Source organism: Mesocricetus auratus, unplaced genomic scaffold (genome assembly GCF_017639785.1).
Source record: "Mesocricetus auratus isolate SY011 unplaced genomic scaffold, BCM_Maur_2.0 Super-Scaffold_6730, whole genome shotgun sequence".
Taxonomy (NCBI): Eukaryota; Metazoa; Chordata; class Mammalia; order Rodentia; family Cricetidae; genus Mesocricetus; species Mesocricetus auratus.
In genome coordinates, this window is record NW_024429184.1 from 15,264,327 (window position 1) to 15,287,221 (window position 22,895).

The 22,895-nt window shown below is 45.1% G+C and overlaps 1 protein-coding gene across 2 annotated transcripts in view; it reads right to left on the bottom strand.

The window, feature by feature from the left end:
- Melk (maternal embryonic leucine zipper kinase) overlaps positions 1–20,744 on the bottom strand; it is a 75,316-nt gene extending 54,572 nt beyond the window's left edge. Inside the window, exon 1 of one of the 2 annotated variants that reach the window (XM_021232281.2) lies at positions 20,726–20,744. The gene's annotated coding sequence lies outside the window, so the exon portion shown is untranslated. Of the gene's footprint in view, positions 1–72; positions 222–20,725 lie in introns of those variants that run through there. The other variant, XM_013119586.3, reaches the window with a different exon arrangement.
- Positions 20,745–22,895: the final 2,151 nt, after the last annotated feature.

Consider the following 22,895-nt stretch of genomic DNA (forward strand, 5'->3'; position numbering starts at 1 on the left):
CCCTGGGGGAGCTCCGTCACCCGGCAGCACCCCACACGGCTCAGAGCTCGGTCCGCGGGCGGGAGAACTGACCTGAAGGACGGCAGGCCCGGCGGGACCGAACCGGACAGAAGGCCGAAGCAGCCGCCGCAGAACCCAGCAAAGCTGGGACAGAGACCAGTCGGTGGGAATCTTTACAGGATTCAAGTTCCAGCGGCTTCCGCCCGCCAAGGGAATCAAACCTCGCGGGCCGGAAGAGGCGGGACCCACGGGAGCCGGAGGCCCAGTCCCAGGGAGGTGGGGCGGGGCCGGAGAGAACGGGGCGGAGCGATAATGGAGCGGGGCGAGATAGGCTCAAACTTCTAAGAGATCCGGGCTGTCCAGAGGAAGTGTCAGACGCTCAGGATCCGAGGTGGTGAGATGCTCCTTTGAAATAATGAAGACTTAAGGCCTTGCCTCTTCTTTTTAATTTTTAAAGGACATTTTTATTTATTCTTCGACAGTTTCATAAATGTGTACAATGTATGCTGATCACCTATATCTCCCTTCTTGTTCCCCACACCACCCAAAACCCCTCTTACCTTCCTGTCCTCTTTTTTGGAGCTTGCTTCTACTAACTGCAGCGTGAATATCTCATACTGGCATGAAAATTTTTCCAGAAGACATCAACCTGTTAAGTGTTCACATAATCAACTTTCTTATGTTCTCTTTCTTAGTTTTTTATGATATCCACTTGTGTGTGTGTGAGTGTGTGTGAGTGTGTGTGTGAGTGTGTGTGAGTGTGAGTGTGTGTGAGAGTGTGTGTGTGTGAGTGTGTGTGTGTGTGTGCCACTTCACACGGTGGAGGGTAGAGAACAACTTTCAAGAGTTGGGTCTCTCCTTCCACCACGTGGGTCCAGTAATCAGTCAGGTTGTCACTTGGAAGCAATCACTCACTGAACCATGATTTGCCTCATTTTTTTCTCCCTTCTGCTTCACGGGGACCCAAGCTCTCCCTGACCTTGATTACCCTGAGCTACTTTCCCCCATCCCATCCATTTCCCTATTCTTACTAAAATCGGTTGCAATGAGTTATAAAGCCTTCGGATCTAAATTAACTATCCCTCGATACACTAGCAATATGGCTCAGCAGGTGAAGGTGCCATCATAAGTAAAACGAAGAAGGTTTAAGAAAAAGAAAAGGGAGGCAGAGGCAGGCAGATCTCTGAGTTCAAGGCCAGCCTGGTCCACAGAGTTCCTGGACAGCCAGAGCTATACAGAGAAACCAAAAAATTCAGTGTGCCATAAACATCCAGATTCCCAGGAAAAGTATTTCTCCTCATATCACCCTATGATACCCAGTTATGAGCTCAGAAATTTTCTCATATATTTACTGTCCGGTCATTATAAAACTTTGATAGGCTGTGTAAACTAGATTGTAGTGACAGCCCAAGCCAGAAAAATGTTATTAATTACAGCCCCATAGGAAAGAAAAAATAAAGTATATATGCATATGTATTTGTAGTTTTATAATTATTTGACACTCGGCAGTTAATTCACATCCTCTCGGATTATCTGATTTTGAGGGTGGCTACCAAAGGCACAGAGGCCACCAACACACAGAGCTTACTAATGAGTCCTCCTCATGGGTAACCACACAGAGGAACAGAACACAGGGCATTCCTTAGCACAATTTTGCCCATCTCTTTCATGGCATGCTTTCTAGTCTCTGGGTGTCCCGGGGCACGCTCCTAGAAGTCTGCTTCACCGCTGTACTTGTGATTGTTGATGGAGGATGCTTCAACCACCACTTACTGACGGCAGACTGGCCCCTCTCCACACACTCGTATGCAGGAGCTGTTTCACTAGGTCCCTGATTGGCTAGTTTTTTGTTTGTTTGCTTGTTTGGTTTGTTTTGTTTTTGTCAGCTTGACACAAACTAGAGGGAACTTTATTTGAGAAAATGCTGGACTGACCTGCAGACAAGAAGCTAGGGCATTTTCTTCTTCTTACTTTTATTTATTCATTTTTATTTTATGTGTATGGGTTTTTGCCCACTTTTGTGTCTATGCACCACATGTGTGCAGTGCCTGCAGAGGCTAGATCTCCTGGAACTGCTTTAGGCACCACATGGATGCTGGGAATAGAACCCCTGTCCTCTAGAAGAGTGATCAGTGTTCTTAAGCAATGAGCCATCTCTTAAGTCCCCGTGTAGGGCATTTTCCTGATTGATGATTAATGTGAAAGGTTCAAGCTATTGTGGGTGCTGCCACTGCTGAGCAGGTGGTCCCGGGGAGTGTAAGAAAGCAGGCTAAGGCTAGTTGGTGGTGGTGCACATCTTTAATCCCAGCACTCAGGAGGCAGAGGCAGGCGGATCTCTGTGTGTCGAGTGCAGCCAGTGGGTTCAACCATACCTGAAAGGAGGCAAGAGGATTGAGAAAAGAAAGAGACAAGAGACAGAAGATAGAGTCAGGAGGGCACTCAGTGAATACTGCAGACGCCCCAAGTTTATTACTCATCGCCCTTATGTACCTCAAGCAAGAAGGAGGGCAAAAGACTTTCTTACCATGATACAAGGAATAAACAAATGTAACTACGTTCCCAATACTCAAAACATTTGGTAAGCATGCCTGAAGTCAAACATTATGTAATTTGGTCTTGAGGGCCAATACATCCAGTAACCACACCTTTGGCCAAGCATCCTGTTGTTTAACCTTGGAGGAACAAGAATAGTTTTGAACTCTCTGACCTTATGTCAAGAGGGAACAGAGCCACCTCTGTGGACCCCCCACACCCACCTGTGAATTTGAGGCCACTCTGGTCTACAAAGTGAGTTCCAGGGCAGACTCCAAAACAACAAAGAGAAATCCTGTCTCATAAAACCAAACAAACAAACCAAAAAAAAAAAAAACAGAAAAGAAATCAGGCCAAGAAAGCAACACTCCTCCATGGTATCTGCTTTAATTTCTCCTTCCTCGTTCCTGCCTTGAGCTCTTTCCTTGGCTTTTCCTGTAAGTCAAATAAACCCTTTCTTTCACAAATTGCTTTTGGTCATGCTGGGGTTTTTTGTTAATATTTTATTTATTTATTGTGTATACAGTCTTCTGCCTGCATGCAAGTGGAGGGCACCACACCTCATTCAAGGTGGTTGTGAGCCACCATTTGGTTGCCAGGAATTGAACTCAGGACCTCTGGAAGAACAGTCAGTGCTCTTAACCGCTGAGACATCTCTCCAGCCTCCTGGTCATGCTGTATTATCATAGCAATAAAGAGCAAACTAGAATAACCTCTATATATTTGGTTTATTACAATGAAGTGTTTTAGGGTGCTGGATAGAAGATTTTCAAGCAAAGGTTATAGAAAATAGGGTAATGTGAAGGACGGAAGTATGAAGAGTGAGGGAAAAGAGAAAGAAAGTAAGAAAATGATAAAGAGGTGGTTTGCTGGGTGGATGGGAATGTAGCTCAGGAGCCGAGACCTGTGTGTCCCTCGAGTCCATTATAGCGCTGTAAATGAAAAATTAATAACAATGGAAGGAAGTTGTGTAATTTTTGTTTATGTAATTTTATGTGTTAAATCACCCAGATAATTTCCAATCCATTAAATACTAGGTGAACTGGTTAGTTTTTTTTGTCAACTCGACACAAATCAGGGCCATCTGGGAAGAGGAAGCCTCCATGGAGAATGCATCCTTCAGATTGGGCTGAGGGAAAGTCTGTGGTGCATTGTCTTAACTACTGGTAGACGAGGGAGAGCCCGCTGTGGGTAGTGCTGCCCCTGGGCAGTAGTGCTGAGTTGTATAAAAAAGCAAGCTGAGTAATCCAGTTAGTGGAATTCCTCCATGGCCTCTGCATCAGCGTCTACCTCCAGGTCCCTGCATGGAGGGCCTGCTCTGTCTTCCCTTCACGCTGGGCTACAAGCTATCAGCTGAAACGAACCACTTCCGCACAAGTTGCTTTTGGCCACAGTGTTTCTCACAGCAATAGGAACCTAACTAGTACACCTTTGAACAGAAGATGCTATGACTTGACTTTAAAATGTTTATAATCATCCTATTTGTTCATCCTAATTTACATTGAGGATAGCACGATTACCTGCTGGCTGCAAGCAATAAATCTTTTTCCACTCCGACTTGAGAGATGGTGCAGAGGATAAAGGTTCTGGTTGCCAAAACTGATGACCTGAGATCCACACGGCAGAAGGAAAGGACAAACTCCCACAGACGGTGACCTCCACGTGCATGCTGTGGTGACCTCCACGTGCGTGCTGTGGGGCATGCTACCTACCCCTCAAAAAATGAATGTAATAAAAACTAATAAATCTTTCTTCACTCTTAAAAACACTGCATTGATGGGGGAGGGTATAAGCATGCCTGTAATCCCAACACCTAGGAGATGAAGGCAAGAAGATAGGGAATTCAAGGCTAGCCTCAACAACATGGAAAGTTTGAGACCAGCCTGAGCTACATGAAACCCTGTCTTTAAAAAGAATAACCAGGGCTGGAGAGATGGCTCAGAGGTTCAGAGCACTGACTTCTCTTCCAGAGGACCTGAGTTCAATTCCCAGCAACCACATGGTGGCTCACAACCATCTATAATTCAATCTGGTGCCTTCTGGCCTGTAGGCAGAACACTGTATATGTGATAAATAAATAAATCTTTATAAAAAAAGCAAAAATAGTTACCATAGATAAAGTGCATCCTTCATAGCTATTCAAGGTTATGATGAAAAATTCAACGTCTACTTAAATTTTCCAAGATGATTCTGAATGAACATTTTAATTCCAGCTCTCAGGAGGCAGAGACGGGTGAGTCACCCTGAGTTTGAGGCTAGCTTGGTCTACAGAGCTAGTTCCAGCACAGCCAAGGCTATGCAAAGAAACCTTCTCCTCTCTCTCTCTCTCTCTCTCTCTCTCTCTCTCTCTCTCTCTCTCTCTCTCTCTCTCTCTCTCTCTCTCTCATGCTATGGTTTTCTGAGACAGTGTTTCTCTGTGTAGCTTTGGAGCCTATCCTGGCACTCACTCTGTAGACCAGGCTGGTCTTGAACTCACATCTCAAAAAAAAAAAAAAAAGAAAGGAAGAAAAAGAAAAGAATGAATAATTATACAGCAGAGAAAAATAGTCCATAGTCCAGTCCAAGAAGGCAAAAGCTATGAAGCTCTGTGGCAGAAAATCAAAGCCTGACACTTTGCGGGCCTATTTCCTTGTTAGGGCAATAAGGAGGCTGGATTCCTATTTTGCTGCTCCCTGTTTCAAGAGTGTCTAGCTGAGTGGGTCAGGCCATTTGGAATGGAACATCTCTACCAACAGCACTACCATTAATGGCAGTAATAAAATCCACTGCAGTTTTCCAAGCAACTAATGTACATGTACATGCATCATCCCCATACACATGTCTGCCCCTGTCACACAGGGTAATTTGTGCTCTTCATTATCTCATTGCTCACCAGTGTCTACCCTTTGCCAGGCGGTTTTCAAGGCATCGCCAGAGAAAAGAAGAAAAGAAATGTGGCTTCTGCCCAAGGGGGCTCAAAGACAGAAGTGCAAAACTCATAAACAAGCAATTCCAATAAAGAGCCAGATAGAAGGACTATTATGAATGCATGCAGCCAGCCGTGCTGGGAAGAACTCAAACAGGAGCAATTAATTCTGACCAGAATTGAAACATTCTAGCACTAGATCTTGAAAACAAAAAGTGGAGGGGGGGGGGGAAGGCATGGAGGGAGGGAGGAAGGGAGGGAGGGAGGGAAGGAGGGAGGGAGGGAGGGAAAAAGAGAATATTATTGGGGGTGGGGTGGGGGATGGGGGTGGAGTGAGGGTGGCAGGGTGGGGGCTGGGGGAAGTATCCAGAAGCACAGGGGCAAGGAAACATGAGGCTGGTGGGGAAAAGCAACTTGGATAGAGGCAGGACACGGGGAGGGGTTGATAAGAAATGAGGATCTGTTCTGCAGAAGACGGAAGAGCTGACACACGGGGCCCCAGTCTGAAGGGTTTTGATGCTAGCCTACACTCTGGGGGATGTTGGCCTGAAAACAGAGATGGGCAGACACACGTTTCAGAGACAGCCAGAGCAGTCACTCTGCCAACAGAGGAGTGTGTATGAGTTGGTGGGGGGTGTCTCATGGCAGAAGGGATGTCATGGATCCTCCTGCCCAAGGGTGGCTGAGTCATCGGTGGGACAGGAAAGAGCAGTGGTCCACACTCTGAAGGCGCTGCTTATAGCAAGACTCTCTGCCTCCTGAGGTCGCCCAGATTGACCAACCCCAGGCTCCACACCACACCCTGAGCTTTATATCCAATCCAATTGCAAGTGGAAAACCACACACAATTAAGATTTGGGTCATAGTTCTATTGGAAAAAAAAGATAGGATGCATACATGTATGTACATGTGTTTTTGTAGGTGCAGGTACAGATGCAGACATGTGTGCAGGCACTGGGTATCTTCCTCAAATGCTCTCCACCTTAATGAGATGGATTTTTTAAGCTGCTATACAAAAGGAATAAAGAAGAAAATGTTGGGTTTCGGGCTACGGAGATGCCTCAGCAAGTGAAGGTGCTTGCTACCAATGACCTGAATTCACCACCCAGAATCCACATTGTTGAAAGAGAGAAATCATTCCCATAAATTGCCACACACAAACCCCAATTATTAATAAGCAAATTAGAAATATTTTCAAGCTGGCAGTGGTGTTGCACACCTTTAATACCAGCATTTGGGAGGCAGAGGCAGTTGGATCTCTAAGTCCTAGGCCACCCTGGCCTACAGAGTGAGTTCCAGGACATTCAGGGCTACACAGAGAAGCCCTGTCTCCAGAACAGACAAACAAAAATTATTATAAGGGCAGCCACCAACACATCTCAATCAACATTTGATAATTACTCCAAATTAATATTTGTTGTACACCATCCATTTTGTTGTTATAAATTATAGTATTTATATATTATTTTTGCATTTTTCTATCTGCCTGCCTGCCCCCCCCCCCGTGTGTGTGTGTGTGTGTGTGTGTGTGTGTGTGTTTGATAAATAAATGAATGAAATAAAGAGCTTCTTCAGGGCAAAGCTGAGCATGGTGGCACATGACTAAAATCTCAGCACTCAGGAGACCACAGGGTGAGTTCGGGACACCTCAGGCTATGTATCAAGATCCTGTCTCAAAAAGAAAATCATTTAGGATTCGATTTTGAAACAACTTCAGGGATTTGTGAAATTTCCTAATTCTGGTCATTGAACTAGGATAAATAAGAGTAAATGTCCTAGTCTAGGACAATTTGAAATCTGAAATATTTTCAGGTGCCCTCCATTCGGATGGTTCACTGTGATGTCCAGCACATCTCTGAGCGTCACCCATCACCCGCCACCCGCCACTCATCATCCATCACCAATCATCCTTACCACAGCTAACTACTTTGGAGACACCTCTAATGCTGGGCCTGCTCACTACTGATATTTCCTCATCAGAGAATGTCGGGGAGGGTCACTGGATTCTCACCTGAGATTCTATCTGTTCCCTCCTCTGCCTCCTAGCCCTCTGCATGGAATTCTACCATATCTGCATGAGAACTCCTGCTAGAGTGGAATAATTATGGGTAGTAAACTGAAGGGGAGGGAACCCTATCTATGCAGCTCCAGGAAAGTCATCCTCCATGCTGCGGTGTTACTCACCAGTGGTGCAGTTGTTTTGGGGTCACCCATGCTCTGCAAAACAAATAACTCATTGGTTCCCCAAGTTAGACTTTGGTGGAAGCCTGATTTGATTTGTCCTTGGTGCTTTATAAGGAGAATAGTTATTTATGTCTCTCCAGGGAATAAGTTCCCGAAACAGAGTAAAAAGTAAACACTTAGGGATGCAGCTCATGGCTACAGCATCTGTTTCACCTGTGTGAAAGCTTGACTTATCTTTACCCCTGGAAAAGTTTAATTAATGGACCTGGCATGGTGGTGCATGCCTGTAAACCCAGCACTCAGTAGGCTGAGACAGAAGGATCGTAAACTCAAGGTCTGCACAGAGTAAGATCAAGGCCAACCTTCCTCAAGAAAAAACTAGTCAACTTAACCCTTTACCACTTTTGTGCAGAGGACTGACTTCTTTCATATGTAGTCTGTACAAGCCAATAAGAAAAGTGTTCAGGGGCTGGAGAGACGGCTCAGTGGCTAAGAGCACTGACTATTTTTGCAGAGGACTCAGATTCAATTCCCAGCACCCACGTGGCAGTCAGACTGTCTGTGACATCAGTTCCAGGAGACTGGACACCCTTGGCAAAACACCGCAAATAAGATAAAAAATAAATAAGTTAAAAACAAAAAGAGATTTGAGGGAAAAAAGAAAGATGTTTAGCTGCACTTCTAAGAGAAATGCAAGCTGGAGCTTTGATAAAGAGCCAGTTTTATTAATGAGTCATCGAGTGTTGACTTAATAATATTCTATGTTAATAAGATTGCATAGAGAAGCTGGAGAGATGGCTCAGAGGTTAAGAACACTGACTGTTCTTCCAGAGGTCCTGAGTTCAATTCCCAGCAACCATATGGTGGCTCACAGCCATCTGTAATGAGATCTGGTGCCCTCTTCTGGTGTACAGGCAGACAGAATACTGTATACACACTAAATAAATAAATTCTTTAAAAAAAAAGAAAAAGAAAACTATTTTTAAAAAAAAGAATGCAGCTGGGTGTTGGTGGCTCACGCCTTTAATCCCAGCACTCGGGAGGCAGAGGCAGGCGGATCTCTGTGAGTTCGAGGCCAGCCTGGTCTACAGAGCGAGTTCCAGGACAGCCTCCAAAGCCACAGAGAAACCCTGTCTCTAAAAAAAAAAAAAAAAAAAAGGATGCATAGGGAACAATGTATATGCACTGGTAATTGGCAAGTGACTCATGACTAGTTTATTATTATCTACCAAATTTGAAAAGGCATGGGGCTTTAGTTCAGGGATTTCAATTCAATTCTAGTTATTTATTCCATAGGTACTTTTTCCACATACAACATGACAAGGAAATTCAACATACCATTGTCTTTGTTTTGAAAACAACACATATATCCACCACTAAAGGGATGGTTTGTGGGTTTAGTTTGATCTGGTTTCACTGTAGAGCTCAGGCTAGCCTAAAGCTTGCTGTGTAACCAAGGCTGGCCTTGAACTCCCGATCCACCTCCCAAGTGCCGGAATGGCAGGTGTGCCCCACCATGCCTAGCTAAAGGAACAGTTTCAACTAAATTATAGTGAATACAGTCAAAGGGATTAGAACAGCTAACCTAAGCAAAGCGAGCCTGGAGTCAGGGCGATGACTCTGTGTTTAGAAGTGTTAGCCAAGCAAGCCTCATCACCTGAGCTTGATGCCCAGAACTCACAGAAAAAGCCAGATGCCATGGCACACATGTGTGATCTCAACACCCCTACAGTCGGATGAGAGAGGGAGATGGGAGAATAGCCCAGAGGCTTATGGTCCTGCTAACCTGAAGTAAATAACAGAGGCAGAAACAAGAAAGATTCCACCACAAAACAAAGATAGAAGGTGAGAACTGACTCCCTAAAGTTACTGTCTGACCTCCACACACATGCCAAGGCACAGAGGAACTCTAATCTGGGTAAAAGTAATGCCTGGGCCAGCTTCAGTCTCCTCCAGAAGGCTGCTGGGAGGACAAAACAGGTTCTCAGACCCCCTGAGAACCATACCTGACACAAGTAAATGCTATGTAGTAGTTTTATTTGATTTATTTTATTTTGTGTATAACTGTTTACATGCATGTATTTCTGTGCAGCATGTGCATGCCTTCTGCCTCTGTAGTCCAGAAGAGGGCGCTGGAGTCCCTGGAACAGAAGCTACGAATGGTAGTGAGCTGCCTGGCAGACACGGTGATTTTGTATCCCTGGATGGTAATTTGGTTGGTTGGGTTTGGTTTTTTTGAAACAAGGTCTTGCTATGCAGTTCTGGCTGGCCTCATACTCACTCTTTATAGAAGACTGGCCTCAAACTTGCAGCAAACCTTCTGCTTCAGCTCCTCAATTGAGAGGATTATGGACATGTGCTGACATGCTTGGCTTTAATAATCCTGGACGTTGTAAGACCTGAGGTTCTTGAGCTGAGTGCCTTCTGGCTATTGTGTAATGTGCCATATGTGGAGTCACAGCATCGGTTTACTCTAAAAGTGGCTTGTTAGGCTCTGAGCAGCTAAGGTGATAGAGTTCTTGCCTAGCACATGTGAATCCTAGGCTCTCTCCCAAAGACTGCATAAGACTGGGTCTGATGGCATGCCTGTAATCCCAGCACTCTGGATACTAAATCAGGATAAGAAGCTCCGTCATCTTTAGGCTTTGTAGTGAGTTAAAGCCCAGTATAGGATACATAAGACCCTGTATTTAAAAAAACAAAACAAACAAACAAACAAAAACCACTGCTTATAATGTCATGCTAAAGAAACATTGTGGTGCCGGGCATGGTAGCACATACCTGTAGTCCAATCCAACCACTTTGAAGGCTGAGGCAGGAAGATTGCCACCAGTTTTCAGCCAATGTGTTTTGCATAGCTACATGGTGAGACCCCATCAATGTCTACTCATTTAAGTAGCGATGTGGGCTGGATGGCTTAGAATATAGCTCAGTGGTAGAGCCCTTGCCTAGTATACGTATGCAAGGCCCTGGGTTCCATATCCAGCACCTCAATGTGTTGGGGATGAGGTTTATAATTAGTTGTAGGAAAATCTCACCTCCTAGGATCTCAGAGCAGTTTCTTTTGTGGTTATAGTTTACTGTTACCACTTGGTGGCAGCATACTCTAACCACCGATTCCATCGCTTAGAAAGATGACTACCTTAAAATGCTTATAGACCGAAAGATCACCATGATCGTATAACCCCTGATGGACACAGTATCATCCATGAAGCATCCTTATAATGTAAAAAGGAAAGTCAAACTGAGATCTGGGAAAGAGCACTTGCCTATCATGAGTGAGGTCATGGGTTCAACTGCACTGGATCCAGACATGAATTTACAAACACACACATGATATAGCACACATGAGCAGGTCAGAGGACAACCATAAGAATAGGTTTCTGCCTTCCACCTTGTTTTCTTTGAAGAATCAGAGTTTCTCTCTCTCATTTGTTTTTATTTTGTATGTATTTGGTGTTTTGCCTACATGAATGTCTGTGTATCATGTTCATACTTGGTGCCAGAGACCAGAAGAGGGTTTCAAATCCTCCAGAACTAGAGTTATAGATGGTTGTGAGCCACCACGTGGGTGCTGGGCATAGAACCTGGGAAGAGTAGCCAGTGTTCTTAACTATTGAGTCTTCTCTCCAGCTCCTTAAAGAGCTTCTTTTGTATTTACTGTTAGCATTTGGGTATCTATATTGGCCTGTCCTTGAGGTTCTGACAGGATACACCCTCAGCTGCAGTCACTAAGAGCACAACCTTGCACATTCACTACGTTTTAAAAGGGCCCTGCCCACCTCCCCTCTTTCTCTCCCTCCTCTCTCTCCTCTTTCTGCTTCTCTGCCTGGCTGTCTGTCTCTCCTTCTCTCTCTGCCTCTGTCTTCTGTGGCCCTTGTCTTCTCTCCCCTCCCCCCTTCTCCTCTTCACTTTCCCCCAAGCCCCGTCACATGGCGTCTTTCTCTCACTGCTTTTTAAATTACATGGACCACTTGCCTACGCCAAGCTACGTGGCTCAAGAGCATCCAAGGGTTGTCCTCCCACCCAAGGGCTCTGCCTCCCTTCTCTTTGTAGGAATGCTGGAATTACATATGTTCAGTACTGCACCTGGCTTTACATGGGTTCTTGAGATTAAAGCTCAGGTCCTCACGATTACTTAGTAGTACTGTATTTCACTGAGCCACCCCCCCATCTTTAAATTTGAGATAAGGGTTGATGACTGTATAATGCTTAAGTTCAAAGGAAGTGTTTTTTAAAAGATTCATACATGGGGTTGGGTTTTCAGCTCAGTGATGGAGTGCTTGCCTAACAAGCACAAGGCCCTGTGCTTGGTCCTCAGCTTAGGAGGCGGTGAGGGGGAGATGCACACAGCTTAGGAGGCGGTGAGGGGGAGATGCACACAGCTTAGGAGGCGGTGGTGGGCAGGTCAGTGACAGAGTATTTGCCTAGCAATCGTGAAACTCTCAGCCATGGAGAGAAAGAAAAGAAAATATTTCATGAATATATGATTATATATAATATAATTACACGATAATACAATTGTATATTATGTATAATATATGTTATTTTGTCTATATATGCAATTATATGTAATATATTATATATTAATGTATGTAATATATAATATATTATGTTATATGTAATATATTTTATGTATATATAAAACAAGTGTATTGAGCATTGTCTTATACCCTGTAAATCTGGATAATTCCTAGTTAAATTTAAAAAGTCTTTGGAGACAGAAGGATCAGGAATCAATATCACCCTCGCATACACAATCAGAGTTTAAGGCCAGCCTGGACTACAGAGGCTCTGTCTCACCCCACAAAATGCTAAGATTACACAACCACTGTTGTTTGTTTCCTCAAAATCGAGTGTCTGAGTTCTAGTCAATGCGGAAGCAGACTAGGCTCCGATGTCCAGGAAAAAACCATGAACAAAAGTCCTTCCAAGCTGTACTAGGCCTGTGAGATGGCTGGTGTGGTAAAACATGCTTGCCCACAAAGCCTTCTGTCCTGAGTTCAACACCCAGAACCCAGGTGAAGATGAAAGGCCAGAACTAACTCTATTAGATCTTCCTCTGACCTCCAAACTCGTGCTGTGGCATTCATGCTCCTATTCCAATCTTTTTTACACATGGTCTCGCTATATAGCCTTGGCTGACCTGAAACTTAATATGTAGATCATATAGAACTCATAGAGATCTATTTGCCTCTGCCTCTTGGGTACTGAGATTAAAAGCAACACCCAACTCTCCACAGCTTTTTAAAAATGTAATTAAACCTATGTGGTGAATCATACCTGTACCTTAACACTCAGGTGACAGAGGCAGGAAAATCATGATTTCAAAGGCCAGTCTGAAACCCATTTTAAAAGGGAACAAACAGAACAAATTACATTTGTTTTAGTTGTGTGATAGGCCTGTGATCCCAGCACTCAGGAGGTATAGGGAGATCCTCGCAATGGCAAGGTTAGCCAGGACCATGCAGTGAGACCCTGTCTCAAAAAAGCAAAGAACGAAAAGCAAGAAAAGGGGCCAGGCTTTGCAAGGATGAGCCCAGCCCCCCACGAGCCAGGAATGGTGGTGCCTGTGGCCCCCACCCTTGGGGGGAAGAGGAGGGTGGGGCGGGTGAGGGAGTGGGCTTTGAGATCTCAAAAGCCAACTCCAGGTCCAGTTTGGTTCTGCCTCATGCCTGTGGATCAAATGTAAACACTCAGCTACTCCTCCAGCGCCATACCTGCCTGCCACCGCCCTCCCTGCCATGATGGTCATACCCCAACCCTCTGCCACTGTAAGCACGTCCCGAATTAAATGGCTTTGTTTTGTTTTGTTTTGTTTTGTTGCCTTTTGTCATGGAGTCTCTTCACGGTGATGGAAAACAGACTAAGACCTAGTCCAAAGCCAACATGGACTACAAGCGAGAACCTGTATCGAAAGAAAGAAAGAGAGGGAGAGAGAAAGGAGAAAGAAAAAGCCAGGACTTCTAACTCCCAAAGCCATTCTTTTTCTGTCACTGCACCATATTTCTGGAAATTGAAATGTGGCCCAAGCATCTGTGGTTTGCTTTTATAGAATTTGGTTTTCTTTTTACTTTTTTATATATCTATATAATTTTTTTAAGACAGGATATCCCTATGTAACTCTGGCTGGTCTGGACTTGAGTAGCTAGTAGATTCTGGCTTTCAATTTATGGTAATCCTCCTGTCTCCGATTACCTAGTATCAGGATCACAGATGCATACCCATAATGCTGGATACAGTTGCTTTTATTTTAATTTTGAAAATTGTATTTTGCTTATTTGTGTGTGTGTTGTGTGTGTGCTGTGTGTGTTATGTGTGATGTATGTGTATTGTATATGGTGTGTGTGTGTTGTGTTTGTGTGTGTTGTGCATGTATAAGCACATGTGGAGGTTGTAGTGCGACCGTCAGGAGTTGGTTCTCTGGTTCCACCCTAGATCCTGGAGTTTGAATTCAGGACATCAAGGCTTTTATCTGCTGAGCAACCAAACTGGCTCTATTGTTGATTTTCTTAAGCTATGGAGTTTCTCTGTGATTTGGGAGGGGGGAGTTATTTTCTGAATGGCTCAAGGCATTTTCCTGCATGAAAGCAAATACTATCACCCTTGATTAGAAAACAGTTATGGGTAAGGAAGAGATGGCTCAGCAGTTAGGTTATGAGCACAGACTGCTCTTCCAGAGGACCCACATTTTATTCCCAGCACCGACCTGCTGGCTTAGAACCATCTCTAACCCAGTTCTAGGGGATCTGATGTCCTCTTTAGGCCTCTGCACATACCAGACACCAAAAACACCCATACACTTGGAGGAATAGAACCCAGCTTGGGCTACATTCTAAGTGAGACCCTGTCTCAAGGAGGAGGAGGGAGAGGAGGAAGGGGGGGGAGGGAGGGAGACAGAGACAGAAAGAGAAAATATAATAATATAATTCTTCTCTGGAAAATTAAATGTAGATTAAACCAAGGCTCTCACTGTTTAAACTTTTCAGCATATTGTATGAAGTATAATATTTCATACTCTGTGTCATGCCCAAAACTCTGGCAAAGGGACTACAAAAAGCAGGGGCTGAGTAAACTTCAGCAAGACCTCACCAGCGGACTACTTCCCTTATATAATAGGATGGCTGCAGGAGGACCTTGATTCTCTGCGGCCTTCAGGCCAGGACCGACTGCGACTGCGCACCATCGCTTCACCCCAGCTGGGGACATTCTCAAGAGAGAACTGCCTCAGGAAACTCTTCTGACTCTCCTGCGTAGTTGTGCTGTGCGTGAAACCACACGCTTCCGGCAGAAAGGGGCTACCCTTCTGCATTCAGAGAATCAAAGCAAATCGGTCATGTTCTTCTGTCCCGTTTTGGTGCTAGAACTGAAGCCAAAGCCTGCACACACTGAACACACGCTGTCACCGACGTTACTTCAAATGCCCATCCCCAATAGACACACCTTTCTCTGTCATCAGCAGTCTGTGCTTCTGAACGGGCACAGTCGCCCATTACATGCCATTTCCATCATTCTACACCTACCCAGCCTGATTCTCCCAAGTCTTTTCTGGATCCTTCCCGCAAATGATTCTAAAACCTTCTGAATCGTGTGTTCAGGTATAGTCACAGGAAACACCTTTTTTATTTCCTTCCTTCCTTCCTTCCTTCCTTCCTTTCTTCTTTTTAAAGTCAAGGTCTCACTGTGTAGCTTTGGCTGTCCCAAAATTGCTATATAGACAAGGCTAGATTCAAACTCACAGAGATCTGCCTGCCTGACCTCTGAGTGCTGTGATTAAAGACATGGGCCACCACACCCAGCCATGACCTCATTCTTGTGTTAGTCACTTTCTGTTACTGTGACAAAACATCTGAGGAAAACAACTCAAGGGAGTTGTTTATTTTCTTTTAAAATTGTGTCTGTAGCCAGGTAATGGTAGCACATGCCTTTAATCCCAGCAATCAGGAGGCAGAGGTGCGCCACCACCACCCGGCTAGCAGTGTGCATTTTTTAAAAATATTTTTATTAAGATGTATTTCTTTATTATGTATGCAGTGTTCTGCCTTCATGTATGCTTGCAGGCCAGAAGAGGACACCAGATCTCATTACAGATGGTTGTCATCCACCATGTGGGTGCTGGGAATCGAACTCAGGACCTTTGGAAGAGCAGGCAGTGTTCTTAACCACTGAGCCATCTCTCCATCCCAGCAGTATGTACTTAAAAAATTGTTTCATATTATGAGTGCTTGCTTGCACTCATAATATCAATGTGTATGCGTACCACATGTATGCCTGTGCCCCCAGGAGGCCAGAAGAGGGTGTTAGATTTCCTGCAGCTGAAGATAGAAATGGTTGTGAGTCATTATGTAAGCATTGGGAATCAAACCTTGATCCTCTGCAAGAACAGAAACTGCTCTTAACCACTGAGAAATTTCTAAAGCCCCAGAAATGTACTTGTGCTCAGTTTCAAAGGTATCAATCCATGGATATGTGGTGACATTGCTTCTGAACCTGTGAGTTAGGAAGCAGAACCCCAGGACAGGAAACATGTCAGGGAGCAAAGTAACCCACTTTTTTTAGACAGGAACCAGAGAGGGAAAGCCAAAGGAGACAGTAAAGAGTACACACACCCTTTAAAACCTTGCTCTCAGTGACCCGCACCCTTCCAGATCATTCAACTATGAACTTACAGATGGGTTAACACACCGATGAGCTCAATGACCTCACAATCGGTCACCACACTTTGAACAGATGCCCTTTGGGGAGCATGCTTCCAATCCGAACCCTAACACTACTGCTTACTCCTTATCCCACAAGGAGTGGCCTAGAAGCAGATAGAGAACCGGAGGTGAAAGAAAAGGTTTACTCCTGTGGAAATGTAAATTTAAAAGATCATGAGATGGTATTTCACACCTGCTGATGATACCAAAAGACTAACAATGGCAAATATGGGCAATGGTAGGGTAACCAGAACTCTTATATGCTGTTGGGAAGAGCACAGCGTAAGACAATTACTTACAGAAACTGTGAACTTAGACTTAGCGCCACCCTCTCGGAAATGAGAAGATATCTCTCACAATGTAGAACGATACTCATATTACTATTGTGTACTTTAAACTTGAAACAAGTCTAACAAGGACATGGATAAACATATCCTCACAATGAATACTACTATGATTTCACACAAAAACTTAAGAGTCAAAAGCCATGCCGACTAAAGGCAGCGTGGCACACACTAGACTATGTAGGATTCCATGTTCATGACATTCAAAGGGGCAAAACTGATCAGAAATAAGAGCAATTGTTTTCTGGGAAGCAGAGAGGATGGGTATGTAAAGACAGACTAAAAAGAGGACCAAGCAGTGGTGACACACCCCTTTAATCCCAGCAATTGGGAGGCAGGTCTGCCAAGTGGAACTCCCAGGCAGAGCTCAGTAAGCTTGAGGCCAACCTGGTCTACAAGGCGAGGTCCAGGACAGCCTGGACTGTTACACAGAGAAACTCTGTCTTAAAAACACAAAAATAAACAAACAAAAAAGAGGTAGGGGGTGAGAGAACTTTTTGCTCTGTGTGTGTGTGTGTGTGGTATGTGTATGTGAATGTGTGTGTGTGTGTGGTATGTGTATGTGAATGTGTGTGTGTGTGTGGTATGTGAATGTGAATGTGTGTGTGTGTGGTATGTGTATGTGAATGTGTGTGTGTGTGTGGTATGTGTATGTGAATGTGGGTGTATAGAAGGGTGTGTGTGTGTGTGTGTGCCTGTGAAAGCCGGAGGTCAGACCTCAGGAGTGGCCTACCTTGGATTTTTTGTTTTGTTTCTTAATTTTTAATACATTTATTTATGTATTGCAGGGACACTGATTGTCCCAATGTAGGGATTACTGGTGTTCACCACCACACTGAATTTTATGAAGCTGGGGCCTGAACTCAGGCCCTGATACATGATGCTAAGCAGGCAGAGCTATGTTCCCAGCCCCCCCCCCCCCCGCGCCATTCTCAGAACAGTTCGATGTAGAATACGGATTGTATTAATTAAAGCTCCGTATTAGTTCATTTATTGATGTGGAAGAAATTACTCCCTAAAGTGAGTTGCATTAAAACAATCACTGGTGTTTATTTTATTCCATAACTCCTGTGGTATTTATTTTATTCCATAACTCCTGTGGTATTTATTTTATTCTACAACTCCTGTGGTATTTATTTTATTCTACAACTCCTGTGGTATTTATTTTATTCTACAACTCCTGTGGGTTGGCATATCAGGCAGTCACACAGCTCCAATGGCTTGCCTCTGTTCCGTGCTGTCTGGGATTTTGCCTGGAATACTTGAAGCCTAGGGACTGGAGTCACCCACAGCTCCTTCACTTATGTCTTGTGACTTACTTATTCTGGTTGTCAGCTGAGACCTCACCTGGGGCTACTGGTCACAACACCTATGCTACACGTGCCCAGTCAAATGCAGTTTCCTGACACTGCAGCAGTGGAGTTTCTAAAGCAAGGATCAAGCGATAGGACAGAGGAAGACCCAGGCCTTTTTATGCCTTAGCCTCTGAAGTCTCAGAGATTCAGTGTCCTATGATGGTTACATCAATCACAAGCCTGACCTACTCAAGAGGTGTGAACACAGAACCCACCCATGAGGGGAAGAGTATCAGTCACACCATAAGAAAGGCGAGCAGGCCTGGTGGTGGTTGTTGGGGAAGTCCTGTGTATATGTCAATAAAGCACTGTTGGCCAATAGGGAACCAAGATAGGTGGGACTAGGAGTCCAGGAGGACTCTGGGAAGGAGACACACAGAGAGTCAAGATGTAACACCATGGGGTAGGAAGCCCGGAAAGTTCTCCGGTAAGAGAAATACTTAGATTAACAATTATGGGGTAATTACTTAAATCAGAGCTAGCCAGTAAGAAACAAGCAAGGCCAACAGCTTCATAATTAATACAGCGTCTTGTGTGTTATTTGGGGACTACAACGCGGCAGAGCCCAGGTGGGTGATAAACCAAAGCGGCTAGCAAGGAAAAGGCTTCCCTTTACAGGTGGTGATGCACGCCTTTTAATCTCAGCACTCAGGAGGCAGAGGCAGGCAGATCTCTGTGAGTTCAAGACCAGCCTGCTCTACAGAGGGAGTTCCAGGACAGCCAGGGCTACACAGAGAAACCCTGTCGCAAGGGGGGAAATGGTGTGCAGAATGGTAAATAAATTGGTAGAGCCACCTTTGAAAAGCACAATGAAACTACAGATCCTTGCCTTTTCATGTTACAGAGAATCCAAACCTAAACTAGCTTCAACAGAGGAATTTCATTGGCCCACATTCATCAAGCCCCCGTGGGAGTGCCAACTCCAGACAAAGCTCAAATGACTCAGACGATGTCCTCTCTAGAACAGTTTCCATTAGTCTCTGGGCCCAGCTTTCTCTATGCTGGCTGGAGCCTTGGATTCTCCTCAAGGAGGCGAGTGACTCCTGAACTCCAGTCATACACTTGTTCTCTCTGTCTCTGTCTGTCTCTGTCTGTCTCTGTCTCTCTGTTGGCCTCGAACTCACAGAGATCCGCCTGCCTCTGCCTCCCGAGTGCTGGGGTTAAAGGCGTGCGCCACCAACACCCCTCGATTTCTGCCTCTCTCTTTTTTTTTTTTTTTTTTTTTGGTTTTTCGAGACAGGGTTTCTCTGTGGCTTCGGAGGCTGTCCTGGAACTCGCTCTGTAGTCCAGGCTGGTCTCGAACTCACAGAGATCCGCCTGCCTCTGCCTCCCGAGTGCTGGGATTAAAGGCGTGCGCCACCAACGCCCGGCTCTGCCTCTCTTTACAGGGCATAATTCACACAGATGTCTTGCAGAGTGGATTTCCTTAGCTCTAATTGTCCTGAGTTGACTCGTGGGCCCTTCACTGAATAGCTCACTGTCCTTAAGGGAATGCACTGTGTGGACTGGGTTAGGCCTTTGTCACATGCCCATCTCTGAAACTGGGAACAAGGTTAGTCCGCATCACTGTAAGTCTTCTGCGACAGAGATGAATTCAGCTCCCAGGACACGTGGGTGCCGGGAGGGGCTGCAGGCTGTTACGTTTCTCACACGTCCGGGTCCACACAAATCCAGAAGCTTCAGTCTTGATCTTTTCACCTTTCTCATAGGTGGCTGCCCATCTCTAGTCACGGTGTCCACCTAGCTGTCGTGTGCCCTTAGTGCTGGGAAAGACATTGCCACTGCGGGTTCTAGGCTGGTGACCATAGCAACGGTGGGTGGGGCAGGAAGGAGAGTCAGGACTGCGAGCGGCCCAGCCCACCAGTAACTGCATGTGGGAATGACTCAGTTTCACCCGAACCATGGCTGCAATGTCTCCTTACCCCAATGCCTTCGTTGTCTAGTTAGTTATTGTTTTTTGGTTTTCAAGACAGGGTTCCTCTGTGTAACAGCTCTAGCTATCCTGTAACTAGTTATGTAGACCAGGCTGGCCTCAAACTCACAGAGATCCACCAGCCTCTGCCTCCTGAGTGCTGGGATTAAAGGTGTGTGTCACCACTGCCCAGTTACCACAATGTCTTTTCATTCTCAAGAGTTCTTTTTTTTTCCCTCCCTGCATAAAGTCAGGGAGAAAAGAAACCAAACCCTACTGTCTTCTTACTAATAATTGTCAAGTTCTGTGGAAACCGTTTTCTTTTTTGAGGGTGTCATGTAGCCCAGGCTGGCCTTGAACTCCTGGTCTTGCTCACAACACCTTCCAAGTGCTGGCTTCACAAGTGTGTGCCACCACACTAGACTTTCAGTCACTTTCTTGCTGGGTTTGTACTTTGGTTTCGCAGTGTTGATTCTTGTCTCCCTTTTTTGGCTCTCCTGTTACTCAAACTCTGTTTCTCTTAGCCCTCTTGCGTGGTTTTACACTTCTCTGATGACACTATCTGTGCATTCAAGACGCTAAACTGCCAGGGCTCATCCTGCTCCTCCTGCCTGGCCCCTCGTCTCTTTCTTGTTTTGATCTATTCTACATGTGGATGCGTGCCTTAAGCGCACGTGGAGGTAAACAGTTTTGTGGACTTGGTTTTCTCCAGCCGTGTTCATGTGGGTTCTGGAGTTTAAACTCGGGTCACCACTTCCACCCTCAGAGCCATCTCTGTAGCCCAGCACCCTTACCTTTGTCAGGTTTCTTACAACGAATGAAGTCCCTTCCTCCTCTTCCTCCTCCTCTCCCTCCTCCTCTCCCTCCTCCTGCTTCTCCTGCACCCCCAAGCCCCTTCTCACGTTTATCTTGTGGGGCAGGGGGCAAAGCTACTGTGGAGATCAGAGACAACTTGAGGGAATCTGCCTCCCTCCCACCCTCTGGGTTCTGAGGGTAAAAGTCTTACAGTCAAGCTTAGTTGTGAGTGTTTTCACACCTGAACCGCCTCGCCAGGAGGTTCATTACACCTGAGCCTCACCACTACCACCACTACCCGCTCTCATTTATTGGTTGGTTTTTTTTTTTTTTTGAGACAGGACTTCTCTGTCCTGAAACTCAATCTGTAGACCAGACTAGCTTTGAACTTAGAATTTTGAACTCTGCCTCCTGAGTGCTGGCTGCACTGCCCATTTTATTTTATTTTATTTTTTACTCAGGGTGTCTTGTGGTCCACTCTGGACTGAAGCTTGCTATGTAGCTGAGGTTGACCTTGAACTTTCGATCCAACAGGCTCTCCTTCTCAGTACTGGACTTACAGACACATGCCACTGACATACATAGTTTATTCAGCAGCTGGTGATAGAGCCCAGGGATTAGAGCATCCTAGGCAAGGACTCTACCAACTGAACTACACCCCAGCCCTATTTTTCAGATAATAAGAACATTTAAGAGTCGATGCATAGTGGTACAAGCCTGTAATCCCAGCACTTGAGAACAGGGAGCAGAGGGAGCAGGAGTTCCAGAGCAGCCTGGGCTACGTGGTGATTTTGAGGTCAGCATGGGCTACATGAACTCTGAAAGGAAGAGGATGAGGAGCAAGAAAGGAAGAAAGGAAAGAGGGAGGGAGGGAGGGAAGGAGAAAAGAAGGAAGGAAAAGGAAGAGAAAAAGAAAACCAAAGATACTTTTTTGTAAGTTTCCCCATCCCTTAAGCATTGTTCAGTAGTGGCTTTCTCTGGGTAAATAGCTAAATAGACATTTCTTGCCTTGGATTTGTTTTGCAGTATGAATAATGCATGTTTTGCTTTCTTGTGGCTTGCACTTGCCTGTTGTCTTTTCCTAAAGGTTATGTTTGCTGTTTCTGCTCCCTCATATGTTGCATACTCTTGACTCAAACATACACACTTGACTTCTGTCTAGTACACTAGTACACATATGGACTCTCTTGGTTCACCATGTTTATTGGTTTAAATGCCACTGGCTGCACACACCGGGACTTCTAAGCTTGTGGCCCATGACAGAAAGCATTTTAGAGGGCCTCGATAACCATCAGGAAGGAGATGAAGAGAAGCTGAACTATGGCAACTGAATTCAGGCTCAAAGTCCCCGTAAACCACAAGGTAGTACACAGTCCTTTAAACACGGCGTCATGTTTTTCATTCTTTCTGCTAAGCTGGACACCATTCTAAGCACTGGAACATCATTAGGTGCTTGATAAATATGACTCTTGATTTCAAGATACACCTACTAGTATCATTCTGAACCCATACGCTTGGCTTACCATTGTAGGTGGAGTTTTTTCATCAGGGCCAGAGGTCAGCTCTGTCCTGGCAGCCTACTCCCAAATAACCACACAGAGACTTACTATTAATTATAAATGCTCAGCCAATAACGTAGGCTTAATAATAACTAGCTCTTGTATCTTAAATTAGCCCACATTTCTTATCTACGTTCTACCACGTAGCGGTGCCTTCATTCAACCTGGCATATTCATCTCCTGCTTCCTGGGCATCTGGCTGGAGATTGCCTCCTACTTCTTCCTCTCACTCTCTTTTCGCCTGCAAGTCCCGCCTAAACTCTACCTGCCTAGCTATTGGCCAGTCGGCTCTTTATTAACAATGAACAGCACATCCTCATAGTGTACAGAAGGATTATTCCACAGCAACCATTTTCCTTTCCCATCGCTCTCTGACATGCACCCCAAACTCTTCTGCCAGGTATTTGCCTGGCACACCACTCTAATGTTTACATAACCTCAATAATGCTCCTTTCTCTTAACTCTTTTCTACAATGTTTCCTCTTTGTCTTGAAGTCTGGTGTGTGTGTGTGTGTGTATGTGTGTGTGTGTGTGTGTGCGCGCGTGCATGTGATTTGTTTGTTTGTTTTCTCTCCAGGACCATAGATATTGGTTGTCTCAGAAAAAATGC